Raw genomic sequence first — 22,164 nt, 5'->3', positions numbered from 1 at the left:
AAGCATATCTCTGCAGAGATTTTACCATGTAGAAGTGCTATATAATATTATTTATCATCAATCACACAGGAAACAATTCCCTTGCTTTGAGTGAGACTGAAATGGGGGTTGTTGATAACAACTTCCATCTGCTTGGCAGCTTATAGTTTACAAAGTACTCCTTTACTGTGTACTACTTCATTCACTCTTAATGGTATGAATTCTTTGGGTTCCAGAGAGATTGAACAATAGATAGCTCAGAGCTTCGTGAATGTTTCATAAAGCAGGGACTCAATACCTGCTGAGTTAAAAAAACACATTTAGAATCTGTGATGGGTGAAAACAGGCATTCTATAAAAGTATAAATAATCCTAAGCAATAGGTAATCTATACTTCTTTATATTCATTTCATTATTTTTGCCACTTTTATTTCAGAGAAATTTTTGTGTTTTCTTTAGATTGATATTTTGAAAAGACATCTGCTTTCTAAGGACACACCAAATGACAAATGCCTTCAAAGAAGTGTTTCTCCCATGTGGTGGCATGAGGGATCTCTGAGGGGGATGTGAATGTGGCTGTACCCCACAGCAATTAAATCAGATTTTTTAGAGTAGGCAGGTTAGTACTTTAAACACTGTCCAGGACATCCCACTGAGCAGCCACCATATGGGGGAGGGAAGGCTGAGCTAAAAACTGGTGGGGGCCGCTTGGGTCACAGTAACACAGGGAGTTGATCTGCACCTCATTCCAGCTTAAAGATTGGTACTAGAATTATACAAAAATGTATTCTGAATTTAGCAGTTGATGGGAATTCTTTTTCTTTCTTAGGCAATATGATGTTAAAAATCTTACTCTCTTCATTTTATGATTTATATGATTTTCACATTTAAATGTCTCTGAAATCATGTTATGACCTTAAATTAAGGGGTGTGTGAGTGTGTGTGTGTGTGTGTGAACATTCTTAAGCTGTGCTTAGAGCTGGGTTCTTAAAGTTCAGTGTGCATCAGAAATACCCGGAGTTCTTGTCTCAAATATGGACTGTCAGGCTGGTTTCAGGTATTTTTTGGAAGGGCCACAGTAACAAGCAAAATCATGAGGTGATTCTGATTCACCTGGTCCTTGGACTTCTCTTTGAACAATGATTTTTCAAGAATGGTCCCTTCTTTTCTCTGCCTGCAGCATCAAATGGGCATCACCTGGAGACTTAGAAATGCAAATTCTCCAGCCCTGCCTAAGCCAGACAACATCAGAAACTCTGGAAGTGGGAACCAGCAAAAGACATGTTCACAAGGGAATTCTGGGAATTCTGAAGTGGGATGCAGTTTGAGAATCACTATTGTGAGAAACTACTAGTATTTCCATACTTCTTTGGTGATAAGAATCACCTAGGATATTTTTTTTAAACACAGAATCTGGATCTCATCCCAGACCTATAAAATTAAAATTCCAAGGAGGAAAAATCCCAAGGGAAGACATGCATAATTTGTACTAACAAGTGTCCCACATGATTCTTATTTTCAGACAAATCTAGGAAACTTGGAGATGGAAAAACCAATAATTTCCCTATCTGCAGTTTACTTAAATAGAGTCTATCTTTGGCTTTTGTAGTCATCGTCACATTTTAATTTTCTAATAGCCTTATGAAGTAGATATGATGACCAAACCCATTTTACAGATGCGGAAACTGAGGTTCAGACAACTATAGTCATACAGATAGTAAACCAGAGAGCTGGGACTCAAATCAGGAACTTTTCATAAAAACCTTTGTTCTTAAACTGTTCCACTCAGAATTCTAAGGTAATACTATGCAAATCATTATGACGCTGTAGTGCAACCTGCAGATAGTTACTGGCTAAGAGTAATGTCTTGGTTCAACATTTGTCAACTTCCAACTCTGATCCCAACCTAGCTTTTCAGATTCTCTCCCCCACTCTTCTCAGCATGAATTTTCCCCTCTATTGAGGCTGTTTTACTCCTCACCCTTGACCATGCTCACCTCCACTGTAGCGTTTATTGCACTTGCCTGATGGGATCCCTCCATCAACCCCCAGGCCTCTAACTTGCTTACTTATCTATTAACTGGCTTGCTTACTACTTGACCCTACTTCTCCCCTCAAAAGGACTATCCTTCCTCTTCTTCCCCAAACCCAGCCCTGCCTCAAGTATCCCTTCTGTGGAGCCTCCTTTACCAACCACACCACGCCTCTGGGAACTCACCCTTCTTAGGCCTACTGTGCCACTTTCTCCCTATACCCTCTATCAGGTCCATAACGCAGAGTGCTTTGCTTAAGCATCTCAGTCTTTCATCTAGACTAAGTTCCTTGAAGGTGCTGTTCTGCCCCCAGTGAGCAGTAGATATTGCTAAAATGTTTTCTGATGATAAAGTCAAATCTACTTAAAGGCCTACAGAATACAAAGGTGCATTTTAAAGCAACGCAAGTCATGGGTCCTAGGAGACTCTGTGAAGGGGCTATGTGAGCCATCATTGGATTTGCAAAGGTAGCTAGATAAACTTAACGATTATTCTTTAGGAACTTGTTTGTGGGAATCCTAACTTCTCTTCTAAAGCCAGAATAACATGGGGGCATCTTTTTTGGTGGGAACAGAATGACAGTGGCTTTTGGAGCAGTGCTGGTGGTATGGCATTTCCCTTTGGAAAGGGGAATGGTTTTAATATTTAAAAGAAAATTTTCCATTGTAGTCATCATTCCAGATGAGAATGTGTTTTCTTTTAAAAATATAATGGCTAATACCTATTCTGGTTCCCTTCCAAAGTTTGGAGTAGCAGAGTTCTTCCTGTGTCAGGACAATAGCATCCTCAGAGGGAACATGGAATGTGTGGTCTGAAAGGCCTGCATTCTAGAAGTCTGTACCTGGAACAACAGGTCCAGGTACCTCTGAGCCCAGGTCAAGCCTAATGCTGAGGAAAGGGCGCCACCTACTGACCAGACAAAGTCAGACTTTTCCCTTCCAGGAACTTGCCATTTAGTTTGGCTAAGAGCATGTGTCCCAGAAAGGCTGGTCCCAGAGACCCAGAAACTTTGTCTGCAGTTGCTACTGTGTTTCCTGGGAAGTTCTCCAGGACCTAGCCACTCAAAGTGATTGTCTTCTATGAGAATCTCTCTTGGGTGAGCTTTCTCCTTGAGGAAAAATATCAACAGCGTTGGTACAGATAATGATAGAACTCATATTTGACTGAATGTTGTGTAAAGTTATGGTTCCATCACATGAATGTCCAAGACAATTTTGTTAGTAAAGGTGGAGAAGGAAGAGGGTGAAGTTTGGGAAATAAATGTTTTAGAAGGGTTGAATCAATTTAATGCTTTTAAAAGACAGAGGCCCATTTCATTTAAAAATAAAACCTTATTCTCTAGCACATTAGTATCAGGAGAGTTTATTCTGTATAGAAAAGTGTCATGCACATTTGGTAGAGTTTTAAAATGCTGACTGAAATCCATGGCAATGAGATACTAACCACGTGGGCACTAGAGTCCCAGGCAAACCATTTAGAGTCTTGTGGAGGCAACAGAGTAGTAATCCTTTGTCTTCTCAACATCACGGTTTGAAAAGTGCACTAGAGGTGGACAAGCTCCACCAGGACGATGCATGCTGATATGCAACTTCCTAATCAACTGAAATCCAAAATTACATTCTTTCTTTTCTTGGTTGGAGTTATACTCAAAGAAAAGAGCGTTTTCATTGAGTCAATATGCAGGAGCATGAAAGACAGTGGAAGGACCATGAGGGAGGAGAGGGAAATCTTCCTTCTGTAGCCTTTTGGCAAATGGCTTTTGGGGCTTCCCAGTTTCACTTTCAGCAGCACTTTCTCCAGGGGGAATTCCAGTCCTCTGAATCCTGATAAACAAGTGCACGTTTCACATAATTCTCTCATTGATATTTTTTAAAAATGTTTTTAACTTTATTTATTTATTTGTATGTGGTGCTGAGGATCAAACCCAGTCCCTCACACATGCTAGGCAAGCACTTTACAACTGAGCCACAACCCCAGCCCTCCCATTGAGATTTGCTCTCTAGTTTTGCTTAAACTAGAACTAAAGGAAGGGAGCACTGCTTAGCCCAAAGGAACCACAAAACACTCATTGGGTTCCAGGCATAGGGTGATGCCTTCCACAGACATGTTCACTGATTTTCCCTATAGCCTTACGATGATGTAAAAGTAGGTTAGATCAGGGACAGAGGTTAGGATCTAGGCAGTTCTCCAGAGCTAGGAGTGAGTGCACTGAAATGGGACCCCAGAGTTCAGTACTCTGGTCTCTTTGAGACTCAGGACCTCCAGTGGTGGATTTTCAGAAATGCTAATGCAACATCCTAGAACTAGAGAAGATAGGAAACACTATAAGAGGCTATCCTGTACTGTGGTTGACAGAAGTTTCCTTCTTTTCTTTCATTTTTATTTAAGAACAAATAGCTTCATCAAAATTCTACCTTAAATAGAAAAGCAACATTGACCTGCTGTCTTGAACATCTGTTTGTGTGTGTGCAAATGCTACATACCTCTTTCTTTGCATGGAGTAGGGAGTTGAACAAAGGCTAGGGACATCGAGGAAATGGAAAGCAGTGAGTGGCAGGCAGCTACACAGTGCCGGGACATGGAGCGTGATACAAAGACATCTAGACTCAGAGTCAAAGTCCTTGATCTGCATTCTGATTCTGCCATTAACAGCAACAAAAACAACAGTTAACATTTCAGTGCTAAAATGTATGAAGTACATTCTAAACGTGTTAATTCGCTTGATCCTCATGACCATCCTATAAGTGCTATTATTATTCCCATTTTACTGATGAGAAATTTGAGGCACACAAAGGTTAAGTTGCTTGTCTCAGGTCACACTAGCAAATAAGTAGTAGAAAGTTGATTTAAACTCAAGCAGACTGGCTAACAATATTGTGTCAGTTAACCTTTCTGGCTTTTAGTTTTTGTCATTTATACATTCACGTTTTTAACAAATATCGAGGTTCAAGCCTGTGTGTGACCTTACAGATCAGATAGAGGTGGAAAAGACCTATGCACACAGGGACCATGTCTCTAGACACACATTCACTGCAAAATGCCATGGAGGGAGGGAGTCCTCATGCAGTTGAGACTCTCAGGGAAGGCTGCTGGAGTTGCTGGTATTGAATTTGAGCTTAAGGTGGGAGACTGGTCCCAAAAGGGCGTCTCAGCAGAGATAAAACTCAACATGAGTTTGGGGTGCTCTAGTTGTTAGATTGTTTTGATTCAAGAACAGGATATTGGACAGGGGATACTTCCAGAAGGAAAGATAAAAGTTCAAGGTTGAGGAATTACAACCAGAACTTTTAATATGATAGTAGTCTGTAAGCCAAATTCTTATGGGAAGAGTCTAGAGGACAGAAAATCCATGAAGAGGCCAGAGAAATGGTCTCACTAGGAAATTTGAGGATCTTAGTCTGGGAGGTAGAACAAGGGCTCAGGGACTGAACAATGCGCAGGGAAAGCAGAAGGATGAGGATAAGATGGAGTAGATTTACAACAGTAAAGGTGGTACAGTGAGCAGAATGGCTAAGTGAGAGGACAGCAAAAGAAGCCAGTCATTGCTGACTTTTTCAAACTGATATTCCTGTGGGCTGTGCAGGTGACCCACATGGCCAGAGTGGTTGAATTTGTGTAGCTCAGAGTAATGACCAGTGGTTGAATTTGTGTAGCTCAGAGTAATGACCATTAGAGAAATAGGATAATAGCCATAATAGGATACTGTCCCAAGAATTCTTTTTGTTCCCTCTGCCCCCCAATGTTATCTCCAATCCCCAGAAGAGTACTGCTGTGCAGGCATGTGGCTTTTGTTTTAAAGAGGCAGTATAGCACCGTGCTAGCAAGGCAGGTTCTAAAGTAAGTAGAGGAGCTACTGTTGTATATCTTGGGCAAGAAATTTAATCTTTCTGAACCTTAGTATATGCATGTGTAAAATGAGGACATTACCCATCTCATCATGTTCTTTTGAGGCCCAAGTGAATTAGCATTTGTAAAGTGCCTGGCCTGAGTAAGAGCAGAGGAAATGTTAGCTGTTCCTATTGATGACTAAGCTCCAGAGCAGAGAGATGAAATGCTCTGGCCAAGGACACACAGCCAGCAGGGCTAGGATTCAAACACAGGTCTACAGGCTCCAATGCCTCCTTCAGTTCCCTGTGCCATGCTGAAGTAAAGTAGGGATCTTGAGGGAGGTGAGAGCAGTATGTTCATGTGTTGGGAAGAGAGTATGGCCTAGGAGAAGGAACAAGGAAAAATTAGGAGGAGGAGCAGGAATAAAGAACTTTAAAAGTCTTTTCTGGGGGCTGGGATTGTGGCTCAGTAATAGAATGCTTGCTTAGCACATGTGAGGCACTGAGTTCCATCCTGAGCACTACCTTAAAAAAAATTAAATAAAATAAAGTTATTTTTTAAATCCTTTCTGTTTTCCTGACTGCTTAAATAAAACAGGCTTATTCTAAAAAAGAAACATATCTTGGAACTAAATTCCTGTACCTAACCACCTCCCCTGCTCCCTGTCAGACTATTCCTGCTGACAGACTTTAAAAGCAAAAACCTATGGACATTAGAGTATCATTGAAGTCAGGGGAGGTGACTCAAAAGGCAGAGAGGTAGTTGATGAGTCTGGCTGCAGGAAAGTCAGGGCTCAGGCTGGTGTGGGGAGGACAGATGGGGGAAAAGGAAGTTTTTAGAAGGGCAGGAGTTGGGTGTTACAGATCTGAAGGAGAGGTTCAGAGTAGATCTGCTTTGAGAGGAGAGGGCAGTGGGCACAGACAGCTGCAAAACACACAGGCTGAATGAACACTTGCAGGGTTAGAAAACATTTTGTGTGTGATGGACCTTATTGGGAATCCAGTGAAGCTTATGAACTACTTCTTAGAATGAAGTTTTAATGCCTAAAATAAAATACACAGGATTATGAAAGGTAAACTCTTCTATCCACAGACCTCTTGGAATTATAATACTCCTTTAAGGACAAAATTTTGTCTTTAAGATCGGATACTTTGGTGAAGACTGAATGCTTGGAAACTCCCCATTGCCTCCCTCACTGACTCCTCTGCACCCAGAATGCAGAATGGGTTCAAATCTCCAGTTCCAGACCATGATTTTAAACAAAGACTTACCTTTCAGTGATTTGGGCACCCTAAAATGTGGAGAAGTTGTGTGAATCATCGACATCACCTCCCCATTTATTTTATTTTATTTTTCCAGAAGTATGTTGGCAGAGTGGAAAAGTGCTTTGGAGACTGTGTGTGCTGATCAAGTCCTCTTTGTGTTCCAAAAAATAATTCCACCAAGACCCAAAGGCGGGTAATCCTGGGTGATTGACTCATTACAGGAGGCACTTGGTATGTTCCACATGTTTGCAAGATGGCTGGTATGTTTCCTTATGGGGCTGGATTTGTTCCTCTCGTGTGTGCGTCTTCACACACACACAATTTGGCTGTGGAGGCAGGGGTGGGGTGGGGTGGGCAAAGCAAATGAGATTTGGCACTGAGACTCATGGGCATATTTGGAATTTACGTTTGCAAATGAAATTCAGAAAATCAGCAGTGACTCTTCTTGGACCAGGTGGAGGCAGGAGGAAGGCGGGCAGCCTGCATAGATTGGTAGATTTAAGATACACATTGGAGCACATATATGGGACAAATGACTTTCTGAAACTTCTTTATCACTTATTGAATAGGAAACTAGCTGAACTTGCCTAAGAAGTCTATTAGTCCAGTATAGGAGAAGGTTTCCATGAAATAAACCCATTTACTATTCAATTATGATTTTATATTTTTCCAGGCTACATTGAGTATGTCAATAATGGGCCTTCTCCCCCATTTTCCATAACTAGATGTGAAATTATCATACCAACTTCATCTATTGTTGGAAGTACTATTTTGGGTTGGCCCTATGTAATGTGAAATGAAGAGAAAAAGTGTGTAGTAGAATCTCGATATGGAAATCCAGACTTAAAAACATTCTCTGATGGTTTGGCATCCTTGGGATAAATTGGTCATAGTTTTCAACAACTCAGATCAAAGCCAAATGCTGTTTGCATTCAGACAGTGATTCAGGAACCATGTCTTATTTGGTTTCTTTGAAAATAAAGCACAGACATTTTTTCATACCTTGGAGAGAATCTTTTGGCTGCCAAATTTGTGCATTGTAAATTTTATTGTACCCTAATACAAAGTTCTACTTCTTTTCTCAAATGTCTCTTTCAAAATTATCCCAGCATCTCTAAGCTGACTAGCTTGTTGCAATGATGGTATCCTGATGTAATGTGAAGAAGAAAAAGAAAAAAAAATAGGCCAACTGGTAAAGATAAAAAATAAATGAGAGTAAATAAAACACATATGGAACTTCTACTTTCAGAGTTGAAATGTATATGAGTGTGTATGCAAATCAGCCATCCAAATAGAAATCTAGACTGGGCCAGACTTAGGCACAATTATGGAGTAGCAAAGTTTGCTTTCCATGGCTTTCGGTTCCCCTGACCTGGTATTTTTCTATGACCTTCACTCTTCTTTTTCAGTACCTGCTTCAGATCTGCCCCCACATCACTCATTTCCTCTTACTTCTTTTCTGTCCCCTCCTTGAAACCCATGTGTTTTGCATCCCTTTTCTGTGGGTTTTGCTTTTAAGTGGCAATTATTTAAATACTGTTCTTAAAAAAATATTACCTCATAGTCAATTCTTGACTTTAATGAACAGATTGTATATTTTGGAAATTATTTTCTAATTTTGCTTTGTTCTCTTAACAGACTTTACCAAGTGGCAGAGAGCAGTGGCTTTGGTATTGTGGGAATTATAGAAAAATGCAGTACTAAAGGTTAGTCAGTGTGACAATAGAGGAACAATTTGGGGAGGGTGTGTGCTGATTTCACTTTATCTAACAAATGCTTTTATTACACATTCTGGATGGCAGGCACATTTCTAAGCACTTAGCAAATATTGATTCATTTAGTTTTCAAAACAACACTTAAGACAAATAGTGCTTCTATATTCATTCTGCTTTACAGACCGAGGAACAGGCCCAAGAAGGTTAAAGGACTTTCCGGAGGTCACCCAGCTATTAAATGTGGAGCCAGGACTGAGTACCAGCCGTTTGGTTCCAGGGTCTGAGTTCTTAAATCATCTCAACTCAGCCTATTCAGCTGCCAAGTACGGGTCACAGACCAGGGCTCTTGACGTCAGGAGCCATTCCAGGTGAGCTAAAGATGACAGTGGTTCTTCACCCAGGCTGCCCATTAGAGTCACCTGAAAAGCTTTTCCACAGTACTGATGCCCAGTCTCCATCCAGGCCGCTTAGATCCGAATCTCTCAGGGGAGGCCTCTGCCAATTACATGACTTGCTGTTCCAAACAGCAACCAGCCCTGAGAACCACGATGGCAGGGGAGAGGATCCTCAAGGGTGTGCAGAGCTCAGAGAGGAGCGCGGAGAAGGTCTTCCAGTGGGAGATGGAGTGGGCAGAGGACAGCCGCCCCCTTTATTCTCTTTCCCTCTTCTCTCCCACCACCAGGCTTCTGGATCTCCCTCCACCCTTGCCTTCTTTCTCCTTGTCATTCCTTCCTTCTCTTTGATCCTTTGTCTCCTGTCTTCTGTCAACCCCTTACCTCCTCCTTCCTGCATTTCCTTTTTCTCCTGCCCTGCCTCTTCCTTCCAGTCCTGGAAAGGGTCATTGCCCTTAGTATGGCCCTTCCTTCCAGCAGACAGTGAGCATTGGCAGGACTGAGGCTCTCAGATCAGTCATGATACCCATTCACAAAACTCCTGAAGAAGAGGAGGACTGGGATGGAAATACCCATTTCCCAAACAGTATAATTATCTTAAATTCTGTTAGGAGACTCAGAATATATGGTGTCTGACTTTGGGAGTAAGAGGAGAGAGGGAAACTTGTGAGGTGCATTAGGTTTTTATGGCTGTGCTAACAAAACATCATAAACATACTATTTTAACCTAAAGGCATATCTTATAGTTCTATAGGATATGAGTGTGATATGGGTCTCACTGAGCTCAGGTCAATTGTTGGCAGTGCTATGTTCTTTTCTGGAGTCTCTAGGAAGGAGTGAGTCTTGGGGCTTCTCCAGCTTTAGAGACTGCCCACATTCCTTGGTTAATGGTCCTTTTCTGTACCTTCAACGCCAAGTAGCATCTCCATGGCTCCGCTTCTGTGACCCTCAAATCACTTTCTCTGACTCTCTTCTTCTGCTTTCCTTATCTACTTTTAGGAAGTCTCATGATGGTACTGGGCTCACCTTGATAATCCTGGAGAGCCTCCCTATTTTGAGGTCCACTAATGAGCAACCTTAATTCTATTTGCAACCATAAGTCCCTTTAATCCTGCTACCTAACATATTCCCAGGTTACCAAGGATACATTTTTTGCTCCCTACCATAATGGAGGGGGTGAAAGTAGAGATCATTCAGCAAAGACAGAACAGCAGGTACCAAGACTTGGAGGCTTGGGAGAGCATGCAAGGCCAGCATTAGTCCATTTCCCTTTGCTACAACGGAATGCAGCAGACTGGGTAATTTGTAATAAAAATAAAGGTTTGTTTAGCTCATAGTTGTAGAGGTCTAACATGCAGGGGCCACATTTAGTGAGGGTCTTGATGCTGGGGAGAGCTCTCTGCAGAGCATCCCATGGGACAACAGAGCAAGCTTGTTAGCTCAGGTCTCTTTCCTTCTTAAAACATCACCACTGCCACCATGGAGCCCCACACTCATGACATCATTGAATCCTAATTAACTCCCCCCAAATCCCACTTCTCCTTGCTGTTACAAGGGTAATTAATTCTCAAAGTGAATTTTGGAGAGGGCAAACATTCAAACCTGAAGCAGCAGGCTTTGAGGAACCATGAATTCAGTATCACCTGGTGGTGTCCTATAACAGGTCATTACATTCTCACCTATATATTTTGTTCCTGAATTTTACATATAATTATGTTTGCCACATATTTCATCAAAACGTCTTACAATAAGCCAATCCTCTATGGAGGCGGTACAGAGTTTCCACAAGGAACCCATGTTCTGGAGCCAGTGGGGGCTGGTTCTAGTCTCCCCTCTGACACTGTTTAACACCCTACCTGTGAGAATTCAGTGAGATCAAGAATCTCAAGTACTTTGCTCTGTCCTGGCACATAATGGGCTGCTAATGAATGTGAGCTGTTATCAGTGCTATAGCTAAACTGCAGTCTTAAGCTGACCGCTTGTAACCCAATGCACTCACTTTCTCCTTCATGTCCACTTCTTGCTAGAAGGAAAAAGAAAGCAATGACAGGAAGAACATTTCTGACCTATGCAACCTACTGAGATAACATCATTGTTATCAAATTCAAATGGTCTAGCTGCTGGGCCCTAAATTCAATCTAGAATCTAAGGACTTTCTGCCTGCTGATTACGCCAACTGTCCCAAATGATATCTATAGCTAGAGTTTTAAATGCCATTTAGTTACAAAACAGGACAGAAAAGCATGGGGGTGTGCAGGATGTTCAAGGATGAACTGAAACTTTTGAAGTTTGGATTCATATCAACGGCAAGAACCATACAAATTACAGGACTCACCTGGACAGGCACTTTCACACAGTTCCTTTTCTATTTCTTAAGTTCATTCCAGGAAAAACTGAGAGGCTCTGTTTTATCTGGGAATGAAACAACAGGAATAGATAGGAATTTGGGAATGCACATATTTCCTATTAGGTTCTGCATTCTGGGGCAACATTTGTTAAACAGTAACTGGGAATATGCAGAAATGTCCTGGCTTTTCAAGGCAGTTGTCTGACAACCAAATGGATAAGCCAATCTATCTCACCCCCAAAGGTTGACCAGCTGGTCTGAAAAGGGGCATTGTGTAATTACTGGGGAAGTGGAATGTCTCTTGTTAATATTATATTGTCCAAATGGTAGAAGGGTCCTGAAGGGAGCAAGAGCTATAACTTGATTAAAATAATAACAACCAGGCTACAATAATGTCACAAAACTCTGTAACTATTTATTAGGTATTGGAGTTTGTCTTGCTTATCTTTACACCTTTGGGGTGCCTTGAATACCTTAGGTTCTTCTATAAGTTGTTGTCAGCTGTTTATTTAAAAGACAAACAGAAATTTACTGATTTTCACAAGTAAGTCAAGAGGTCAGATGGAGATCAGGTGGGTTTCATTAGGGCCCTGTTTTCTGCAAACTTCTTCATCTTGCCTTCCATTGTCAGCCTTTTCTGCAGACAGAGAAAGGCAGCTTCACTTTTGTCTCTGTACAACACACAGAGGAGGAAAGGCCAGCTCACCAGAATCTATCAAAAAACTTTTGTCCCCACCTCTCATTAGTCCATATTTGGTCACATGTCTTTTCTTCAGCCAATTGTTGTGTCTAGGAGAATGCCCTGCATGGACTGGTTTCAACCCAGATTTATGAGCTATTCACTTTGAGGAGGAAAGCGGGGTTTCTCTTAAAATTATGGAGTACATTCTTGGAACTGCGGCTGGGATTGGGGTCGGTTTTTCCTGAATCTCTTGGGCTATGCCTGGGACACCATCAGCGTAGTGGAGAAGAACAAATTCTTCTGTCAGAAAACCCCTGGTTGCACATGTGTGTTAGCCAGTGACACAAATCCCATTCAATCTTTTCAGTATCTCTCCTAGTAGACTTGAGGTCCCCAGTGATTCAGGAAACAATTGCCAGTTTCTGGGTCAGTGGTAGAGTTGAGATTTTCAGGTTTTCTGAGTCTAGAACCCACCCTCTTTCCAACATGCCACCCTGAATGTATGAACAAATAGGTCTGGTGGAAGCATGCTTTCCTGCCCTGAAAGAGTAATAGAGTGATGGATAATATGGTGACCTTTTTCTGTTTGAAGTGGGGCCACTGCCACAGGTGCTGGGTGACATTGGGAAGACATTTCACCTCTCTGCCTCTGTTTTCTCATCTGTAAAATGGAAGCTGTGTTAGATGCTACCTCATTGGACCATTGTGAGAATTAAGTAAGGTAATGAGGATAATGAACTTGGAGCAGTGCCCAGAGCACAAAGGAGGTCAACACTCTTGCCAAGGGCAGATCTGCCTTGGGGTAACTGGTCATTTGAACAATGGACAACAAAATTATACCCTTCCCTGTGCCACATCCTTAAAAAAGAACAGAAGCGTGTATACACACGAAAAACTCCCAAGACCTTTAGCATTATGGGAATTTTTGACTTGTTGAAAATTTCCAAGTTTATTCAAATCCTCTTACAGATAAGTCAGGAAGGAATCTGAAAAGTCCCCAAATCATTTTCCCCCAAGCTTAATTCTATCCAATACTAATTTGTTCTTCTCCACTATGCTGATGGTGTCCCAGTCTGTCCTGCCTTCTTCGTTTCCTCTCATTGTTTCCTTTCTGTGCCCTCATTTTCAATTTTCCTTCTCCCATGATTTAATATGTATTCTTCTTTTGGGGGTAGAATTCAAGATAACCGTGGAAATGACCCGGTTCATGTGAAGGAGCTAATGGGTGTCAGACAGGGAGGGTGTTAGACTGGGGAAGGGGAGGGAGCAGTTTTCTCCTAACCCTAACCATCACATAGAGACTTTGAATTTTCTTTATCAAGAAAAACAAAGACAAAACCACGAAGAGCCTGGGAGCACAGAGAGAGAGGACAGATGTTTAGAATCTTGGAGTATTGGAATGATTACCTATGCACACAAAGACTTGTTGTTAGTGCTATTCACTATCTCTGAAAGTGGAAAAACTATTCGTTCACTTCCTCATTAATGAATCCATTCATTCAGATAACATTAATTATTTACTAGTGCCCAGTACTACTTACTGCTAGGCCATGAAAGGCTTATGAAGAAAAGTAAGTTATAGCTATTAGAGGACATTTATAGAAGGCAGTTATGGATAAGATAACCAACCAAGTAATTGATTTTACAACACCATGTATAAGTGGCCAGTATAGATGTTAAGTAGTGAAAGCATAACTAGCTTCCTGTGAAATACCATATACATCTGTGGATCCCTATTTCATGTGGTAAGCTCTTTGACATATTACTAAGATAGTAATATCCCAATGACCACTTGGTTGGATTTTAGAAGCGTTTCAGTTAGGTTTATATAAAATGGAAAGAAAAAAAAAACTTTACCAATCAGAAGAGATAGAGAAATATTGAAGGGAGTGAAGTATTTCACATTTTGGTCAGTTGCATTTGAAGTGATACATTTTAGACTTTGATTTAATTTTGACCTTAGAAAAGGAAAAAAGTAATGATACTATAGATGTGGTGAGTATTAATAAAAATTTTTAAAAATTCAGTTGATCACTTACTGATGGGTAAACAAGAGAGTCTGGGCCAACTATACTTGTGGCAAATTAGTAGAAACATCAACTTAAGTTTCATTAAGGTGTCAAACACTGATAACATAATGTGAAATTTGCCTCATTCCACTATTTGTACTACTCCCTCAGGAAGTAAAATGGAAAATTTCCGTCTTACACATTTAGTTCCCCTCTTTAATTTGGCAAACACTGATTTTTCCACTGCACTTCTCCCTAACTGGAATCTTGCCAGCTGGTGTGTGAGTGTGTGTGAGTGTGTGTGTGTGTATATGTGTGTGTGTGTGTGTGTATGTATGTGTGTTAATAACTAGGCATGCTATCACTGGTGCTATTAACTTGACTTATGTGCATTTTGGGATTGAAATTTGTTCCTCTCTGTAAACACTCTGAATGAGTAGGAATCTGACCATAGTTCTTAGCAAGTTTGTAAATGGTTGCTGTGAGATCACTCAGATTGACCCAATAATTTGCCTGAAGTGTGGCTGTCAGAATGTTCCTTCCAGGAGCAATCCATTGCTTCAGCTATCAGATAGCGAATGTTCCAATTTTGACTCTAACTTTATAGGAGCAACTACACAGGATCTGTGATACCTGAGCCTTTTATGATGCTGATCCCATTATCTGGACTTGTCTGCTTTGCTTATTGCTTTTTTTACCTGTTCTTTGAGGTCCAGGTCATTACATACTATATTGTAGGAATTATTCCTGCTGCTCCCACACACTCTGCATGCTTATGCTCATCCGACGTTGATTAAAAGATAAATATTAAATATAAATATTGTACTTTATACACCCTCAATATTCTTTGCAAATATTCAGTGCAGATATACCATTATTTTGTAGGATAGCAATGTTGAAAGACCTTGAGGCTTCTAGACTGGCAAACTTGACTCTGTCTCTGATTTTTTTTAAAAAAATATATTTTTTAGTTGTAGACAGACATAATATATTTATTTATTTGTATGTGGTGCTGAGGATCAAACCCAGTGCCTCACACGTGCTAGGCAAGCGCTCTACTACTGATCTACAACCCCAGCCCTCTGATTCTTCTTAACTGTTTACTGAGCTTCAACATACTTGCTTCTAGATGAAGCCTTACTAACGGCCATACAGTTACTTGGAGGAAAGATAAGAGTATATATACAAAGAGCTCCCATTCCTTGAGGGTTTGCTATAACCCAGACACTGGGCAAAAGGTTTCATGTAACATTCTCATGTACAATGCTTACAAGTGTTGATTACTTGGACAGAGTAGGTACTCACTGAATATTTCTCAAATGAATGAGAACTGGACTTGAGCTGGCAGCAGGGCTCTGTCTGCTGAGTCAGCTGCCCTGAGTCAGTGGTTGAGACACGCACAACTTGGGTCTCTAGAGAGGGAAGATACTGACTGGGCTGCAGTTCCCACCTATCTGGCAGAAAGACTGCAAGGACACGATTCCTAAGCATGATGGAGAGCTCACAGGGAGGGGAGAGTATAATTTATGAATGATATGACTTCCTTTCCCACCGTCTCTATTACCCCCCCCACCCCCTGCTGACCAATTCAGTCCAGAAGAAATACAGATCTCATTCTGAGTCACTCTTGTGTTGTATTGGTAGCACTACATTTTTATTAAATCTCATGGAATATAATAAATTTGTAGACCTAAGTTCTTGGCAAAACAAACAAACAAACAAACAAAAAATCAAAACAAAACAACCCCCCCCCCCAAAAAAAAAGGGGGTGGGGGTGGAATCCAACCAACCAGAACACTGTACTTATTTACTGGTAAATGTTTTCAGAATGTTAAAAGTTCATGAAAGCCTCGCTTAAATAAAATGCCATTACTACCCCTAGGCTTATGTAAATTAAGAGAATTTTGGGGATCTCCAGGTTGATGACTCATAATTTTCCCAGTGTTTTAATCCAGGAGTCACTGATTAAAGAAGGGTGTTGCACTATATTTTGTCTCTTCCAACTATGCTATCCCAAGTGGGAAGTTTGGGAAGCTTCTTGAAATCCCTGAGATACCATTTCTTGCATCAAAATCATTGTATTTGAAATTATATTTAGAGGATGTTGGAAAGGATTATTTTGTTTTTTAGCATCCATCCAGGCTTGTCTTGTTCCTGGGGATCAGTTGAACAGCACAAGAATCTGATGAATAGAATTTCCCATGATGCATCAAAGGGTCAATGTTCCCATCTTGCTCTGCTCCTAAAGGCTGGAGTTAATGAGGAGGAGTTTTTATGTGAATGTCAGGCATGTTGCAATAACTAGCCACAATGGAATAGTCATGGCAATTTCCACCACTTGGTTTCTTTGTTTTTGTGATGTTGCTGCATGCTTCATTTTATGAGTATTTTCTTATGTGTGGTTGAACCCATCAATTGCCATCTTGGGTTTGGGTATTTGTATTTAAAAGATGAAGAACAGAGGGAGAAATTGGAAAGTTGACAGAATGACATATCACAAATACTTATTAGTTTATTTTCTTCCTTCTACTTCTGCTGACAGATATTCTGATGATTAATATTCTGATGAGTTTGTGTCCTAAGGGAAGGGAAAAGAGAATCATAATAAGACATATGAAAAAGTATTACAAAAACTGGACTTCTTTGGAGGATGTTACTATTGTAGATTAAAACCAAGTCTAGTAATATTCCTGCTGCAATAAGGTATATGAAAATTGCTAACAATCTTTTTGGTTTGGCTTTCTTGGGTAACTAACTAATTTGTGTCCTTGAGGGCTGCTATCTTGATCTACTACTTGAATGCTAACCTATATTGAAATCAGAGAAGAACAGACTCTAAGGACTGGTGGCATTCTAAAAATGTCTGTGGCCTCTTCATTCATTTAATTCACAAGTTTGAATAATACTCTCACTACAGAAAGGCCTAGATGGAAGACGATACTGTGTGCAATACATACGCTGATTCCTAAGATAGAAAGCTTTGTGTCTGTGACAATACATGTGGGGATCCATTAAAAGCAGGCCTTCTAAGGACAACCTGTGGATTAAGTCTAATAAAAAGGCTGGAGATGGGGGTCACAGTTTAGGCATGCTATGAAGCTGAAGACGTAGAAAATCTAAGGAGAAAGCTACCACTGCACAGATGCACCACTATACAGATGCAAGCCTGTGTTCTGTTTGATCCTCTTGCCACATTTCCATCATATTCCTCTCTTCCTTGTCTTATACTTTGAAAAGATACCACAGACTTCTTTTCTGCCTCACCCATTCAATTCTGAAATTGTCATGTGCACCCAATCACATTTATTTTGCTATTTTTCACTTTTTAGCTTCTACTCTATTTTATTACCGACTATATATTTCTCTTGTTCGTTATGATTTGATATCAAATCACTGTTTTTATGTTAAAAAAGTGCAACAAATAAGGCCAGGAAGAAGGCGAAATGTCTTCATGCTGTTCTGAAGTTCTTGGACTCGCTGGCGCAAGGGAAGAAGAGAGACTGAGGAAGGAGAAAGAGACAGAGAAAGGAGAGAGAGAAGAGAAGAGAACAGAAGAGAGGGGAGGAGAGGAGAGGAGAGACAGAAACGCGTCTAAAGGGAGACACAAGCTCGGCCTTCGAATTGGCCAGCCTGGTGACCAGCAAGCCCGCCCCCGTCCCACCCCCTCCCCCTCTGGCGCTCACACTCAGGAAGCAGCTGGCTACAGGCCGGCCCTCACAGCCGCACACATCCACAATCCTCGCCCAGCAGCCTCCCTCCCTCCCTCTTCCCCTCTCCCTGCAGTCGCGTCCGCAGTGCGCCTCCCGGGCAGCCCAGAGCGCGGCGCGCACGGGCACCAGCACCCGAACTGCCACCGCCGCCCCTCCCAGCACCCCGAGTACGCGGCGGGCGGTCCTCCAGGCTCGCACCGTGGCTCCCCCGCCACGACCCGCCGGCATCAGTAGCCAGCATCCCGGGTCTGGCCCCTACACTCACATCCCCTGGCCCAGGGGGAGGATGAGCAGGACAGGCGAAGCACAAAGTCTCAACTCAACTTTTTAAAAACATTATTTGCGTGTGTATGCGTGTAGCAGGGAGAATGAGCTGATGCCGAGGGTCCAGCCACCCGCCTTCTGCCTTCTCCTCCCCCTGCCGCCACTGCCCTCTCAGACGCGCGCGCACACACGGCACTTGGGCCGGGTTTCAGCGCTCCGTCCCCTGGCTTGGATGGGAGTTTTCATTTCCGAAGGAGGCAGAACCCGTGCAGCGCGTTGAAGGGCTGGAGCCCCAAGTTACTTCTCGCCAGCCCTGGCCTCCCGCTGTCATTCGCGCCAGCTGGCCGGGGGAAGGGACCCTCACGCCGAGCTTTGTTGTGGAAATCCTGGTTACCTGGTAAGTGGATGCCATAGGAACTTTGTTCGCTGGTGAGAGACTAGGAGAAACAAGGCGCTAGAGAATGTGGGGGAGTGAAAGCTCAGAGACGCAAACTAGGGATTAGAAATAGTTTTCCACGCTGAGCCAGTGGCATTCGCGCGGGTTTAAGGATACGCGCACCCCACCCCCCAGATTTGTAGGTCTTTTAGGGATCTACACCTACTGAGACTGATAGTAACACTCAAGTAGGAATCAAACTGTGTTCTTTCAGTTAGTTGCCTAAGAGCCTAGTGTAGAAGACAGGAAATCCACAAGGTGTTAAAGTTTCGCTAATTAGGAAGAGTTTTTGTGTTTTCTGTTAAACTCCAAGTTCTAGAGGGCTACATAATAAGGGCAAGTTACAGGACGCACGGGAACTGTGCACGCCACCCTGTCCCCATTGAAGGGAAACTTTGGCGAAGTGAGAATTGATGGGGTGACGTGAGGTCTTTCGCGCACACACCGGGCTGTGGTTGCCTTTTCAAGTTCCACGTGCTTTTGGAGCTCCACGAAGGTTGTTTTCCAGCTTGTGCATCCCCCAAGTGTGTGTCCCCATTGTTTCTGGAGGTCCTCAGTTTGGGGGTACATATACTAGTCGCTGGGACCGGTCCAGTTATCCGCAGCCTCCAGGTCTGTAACTATAACCTCCCACGCTGCAAAAGCGCAGACACATTCAGACACGAACACTCCCCGCCGGGTTCGTCACCTCGCGTTTACATTTTTATGGGACTGGACAAAATGTCAGCTCTGTTTGGAAAATGTCTCAGTCTCGAGGACTTTGTCCTGCATACAAGTGCAGTCCCTATAAATGACCCTGTGTGTATTTTGAAGTCGGCCGGGCCGCTCTCTGGAAAGCGTGAGTGAGCCAGCAGGGTTCTGTCCTAGACACACACCTTGCCCGGAGCGACAATTCCAAGTTACTCACTGGAGCTGACAAGTCACCTCGGGGACAAGGAAGTCACCCAAGTGTCTGGAAATCTTGGCCCCTGTGGATTTGTCATCCAATGGATGATTCAATTAGGTACCTGGGGGGAGAAACTTTAGGGAAAGCTTTTTCTGGTTCCGTAAGTCGAGCCCTTAGGCTCCTTAGAGGTGTTTAGGAGTCGAGAAGAGAAAGGACACCCCAGGATGGGCGCACTTGCACGGCGTGGGAGGGTGGCGCTCAACGCTGGCTTGCGGGATTTGTGCTCCTGAGTGCGGCGAGCCCGGCAGCGGTTCCAGGCTCTGGCCGGGCCGGGCAGTGCGAAGGTACCCACCGCTCGGGTTTCCTAGCTGGCAGCCCGCGGTGGAGCCCTTTCAGTCCCCGTCTTACTCGGGACGGGGTTGCACAACAGGAAGCCGGCACGAGTTTGTTTTGTTTTGCTGCGTTCGCTCGCTCGCGGACGCAGCCGAGGGTAGGGGCGGAGGCGGCGGGGGAGTGACAGGGTCGCGGCAAAGCGCGCCCCAGAGGCCTCGCGCCTCCGCCTCCGGACCCGCCCCTCACTCCGCGCCAAGGAACCCAGGGGCTTGGGCCTAGGACCCTGACCCGCCAAGTTACAGGGGTAAGGAACCAAGGAGGGCTGCCCTTCTGTCTGGCTCCACGCAGCTCTCCACTATCTCTCTGGCCCCCAGCACCTAAACCTGTCTTCCCTGCTCGGTGTGCCTCGCCCTCCCTGCCAGGCTTCCTTGGCATCAGCTTGGCCCCCATTTCTGGAACACCTAAATCCGGGCACAGGGTAAGGGGGTTACTTCCGGAGTCGCAATGAGCAGGGTCCATAAGGACTGAACTCCTGCAATTATGGCCCCCTTTTACCGAGAGAAGGGCTCTACACCCTCTCCCCAATTCCTTAGGGCCATCTTTTAACGGAACATCAGCAACTACTGAGAGTTGGGGCCCCAGGGCCCTAGAGTTGGTGAGCAAAGGGAAGTTCTGCAGCTCCCCCCAGTGGACCAATTCCCCTGAGGTTACAGGACCTGGAATCTCAAGTCCTAGACTGTTAAAGCTAGAGGGGAACTTAGTGATCACCTACTGAAGAGGAAAGCTAGACTCAGAATTTTAGAGGTTTTGCCAAAGACCTCGTTGCCATTCGTCGCAGACCCAGGACAAACATGTAAGGTTCCCAGTTCAGAGAGCATTTCTTGGCCTGAAGGTGAACTCAAGACAAATGCAAAGTCTCTTCTGTCCCCTCTGAAAGCTTTGATGAGTCATGATTTCTGCCTTGGGAAGTAGCCAGACGTCCCTCTGTCTGTCTCCTTCCCTGCTGAATCTCCCCTTAAAAACTAAACTGGGGAACAATTTCTTTTATTTTTGGTACAAAATTTATTTGTGTTGATTTAAATCTTCCTTTTCCTCCTTTTCTCCTCCAAGTTTGCTTCCAGTGAGGCACCTGTGTAAAGCAGGTGTGACATGCAAAAGTTTGCAGAAAAACAATGAAGGCGGTTCCTGGAAACTCTGAAGCCATCTAGAGACAGAGTATGTGGTATTATATATTATTTTTGCAGTTGAGAACATGCTGAAGTTTTAAGATTATCCTTAAATGTACTATGGTTTTAATATATTTTCACTAGTTGTCTGTTCAGCCAGACCAGCCCCAACTTTACCTGTGAAAGGAAGGGCAGGGACATTTCTTTTCCATTATTTCTAAAACATTCTTCCTTACCAGTAATTTGTTAATTTATTTCCTTTCTTGCTGGAAGGATTCAGCCCTTCTTGAGTATGAATATTTACTTCCAGCTGCTGCTGTGATAACTCCATTTCTCCTTGGTTTACTATAGGCTGTTTTAGGAGAGCATCTTTTTTTTTTTTTTCTGATTCCACCCAAATTTCTTAATAGTAGTCAGGTTAACAGAGATTGACTATCTAGGGTTGTTGGTTTGCTTGGGACGAAGTGATCACTATCCAAGTAGGAAACAAATTCTTTTTCTCTTTGGATGGATTCCAGGTCTACCCAGTGGATGAAATTCCTACTGGGCCGAAATATGTGGGGTGGGAGAGGTTAAATAAAATCAAATTCATGTTTTGTATCAGCCCTGCTTTCGTTCTATGGCTGAGAGTAGTCTTTCCATGGTTTCAGAAGAGAGCTCAGTGTTCTTTTTTTCCTTTGTGTTTTTTCCTGCTAGTAAATTAAGCCTGAGGTCATTCTTTCTAGCTGTGCCTCTCTTATTGTAGTTATTGATCTTTGGAGTTGGAATGTTAATTTGCAATTCTCCCAGATGACAGAGGGAGTACTTTTGAAGGAGATAATTCAGGAAGCAGTATCCTATGCACATTCTCATCCCTGGAGAAGTCATTTCCTGTGTTTCTGTAATTATTTTCTGTAGAGGATGTTATATTGTAAATAAGGTGGAACTACAAGGCTTTACTCTTTAACTCTTTATGTTTGGTTGGTTTATAGACTCAATATGTATTGGAGAAGAAGAAAGGGCATGTAGGAAGTTTGCTCAGTAAAACAAGCACTGTTATTCAGTGAGGATGAGTCATAGCAAAATCTTTAAAATGACATTAACAGGTAGTTGAATTAAAAGATGCCCAAGTTCCGGGTGT

The 22,164-nt window shown here is 42.8% G+C and overlaps 1 protein-coding gene across 8 annotated transcripts in view; it reads left to right on the top strand.

Annotated features, from left to right (window-relative positions):
• Positions 1 to 18,331: 18,331 nt before the first annotated feature.
• Positions 18,332 to 22,164, top strand: part of Glis3 (GLIS family zinc finger 3) — a 428,547-nt gene continuing 424,714 nt past the window's right edge. For 2 of the 8 annotated variants that reach the window (XM_058571445.1, XM_046420159.2), the window contains exons 1-2: positions 20,025 to 20,182; positions 20,989 to 21,093. The gene's annotated coding sequence lies outside the window, so the exon portion shown is untranslated. Of the gene's footprint in view, positions 18,621 to 18,665; positions 19,663 to 20,018; positions 20,183 to 20,988; positions 21,094 to 22,164 lie in introns of those variants that run through there. The other 6 variants (XM_046420158.2, XM_046420160.2, XM_058571443.1 and 3 more) reach the window with 6 other exon arrangements.

The sequence above is a fragment of the Marmota monax genome, unplaced genomic scaffold (genome assembly GCF_021218885.2).
Source record: "Marmota monax isolate L192 unplaced genomic scaffold, Marmota_monax_Labrador192_F-V1.1 WCK01_AAM20220418_F8-fsc00277, whole genome shotgun sequence".
Taxonomy (NCBI): Eukaryota; Metazoa; Chordata; class Mammalia; order Rodentia; family Sciuridae; genus Marmota; species Marmota monax.
Note: the sequence above shows the minus strand (reverse complement) of the source record. Positions and strands in the feature narration are given on the sequence as shown.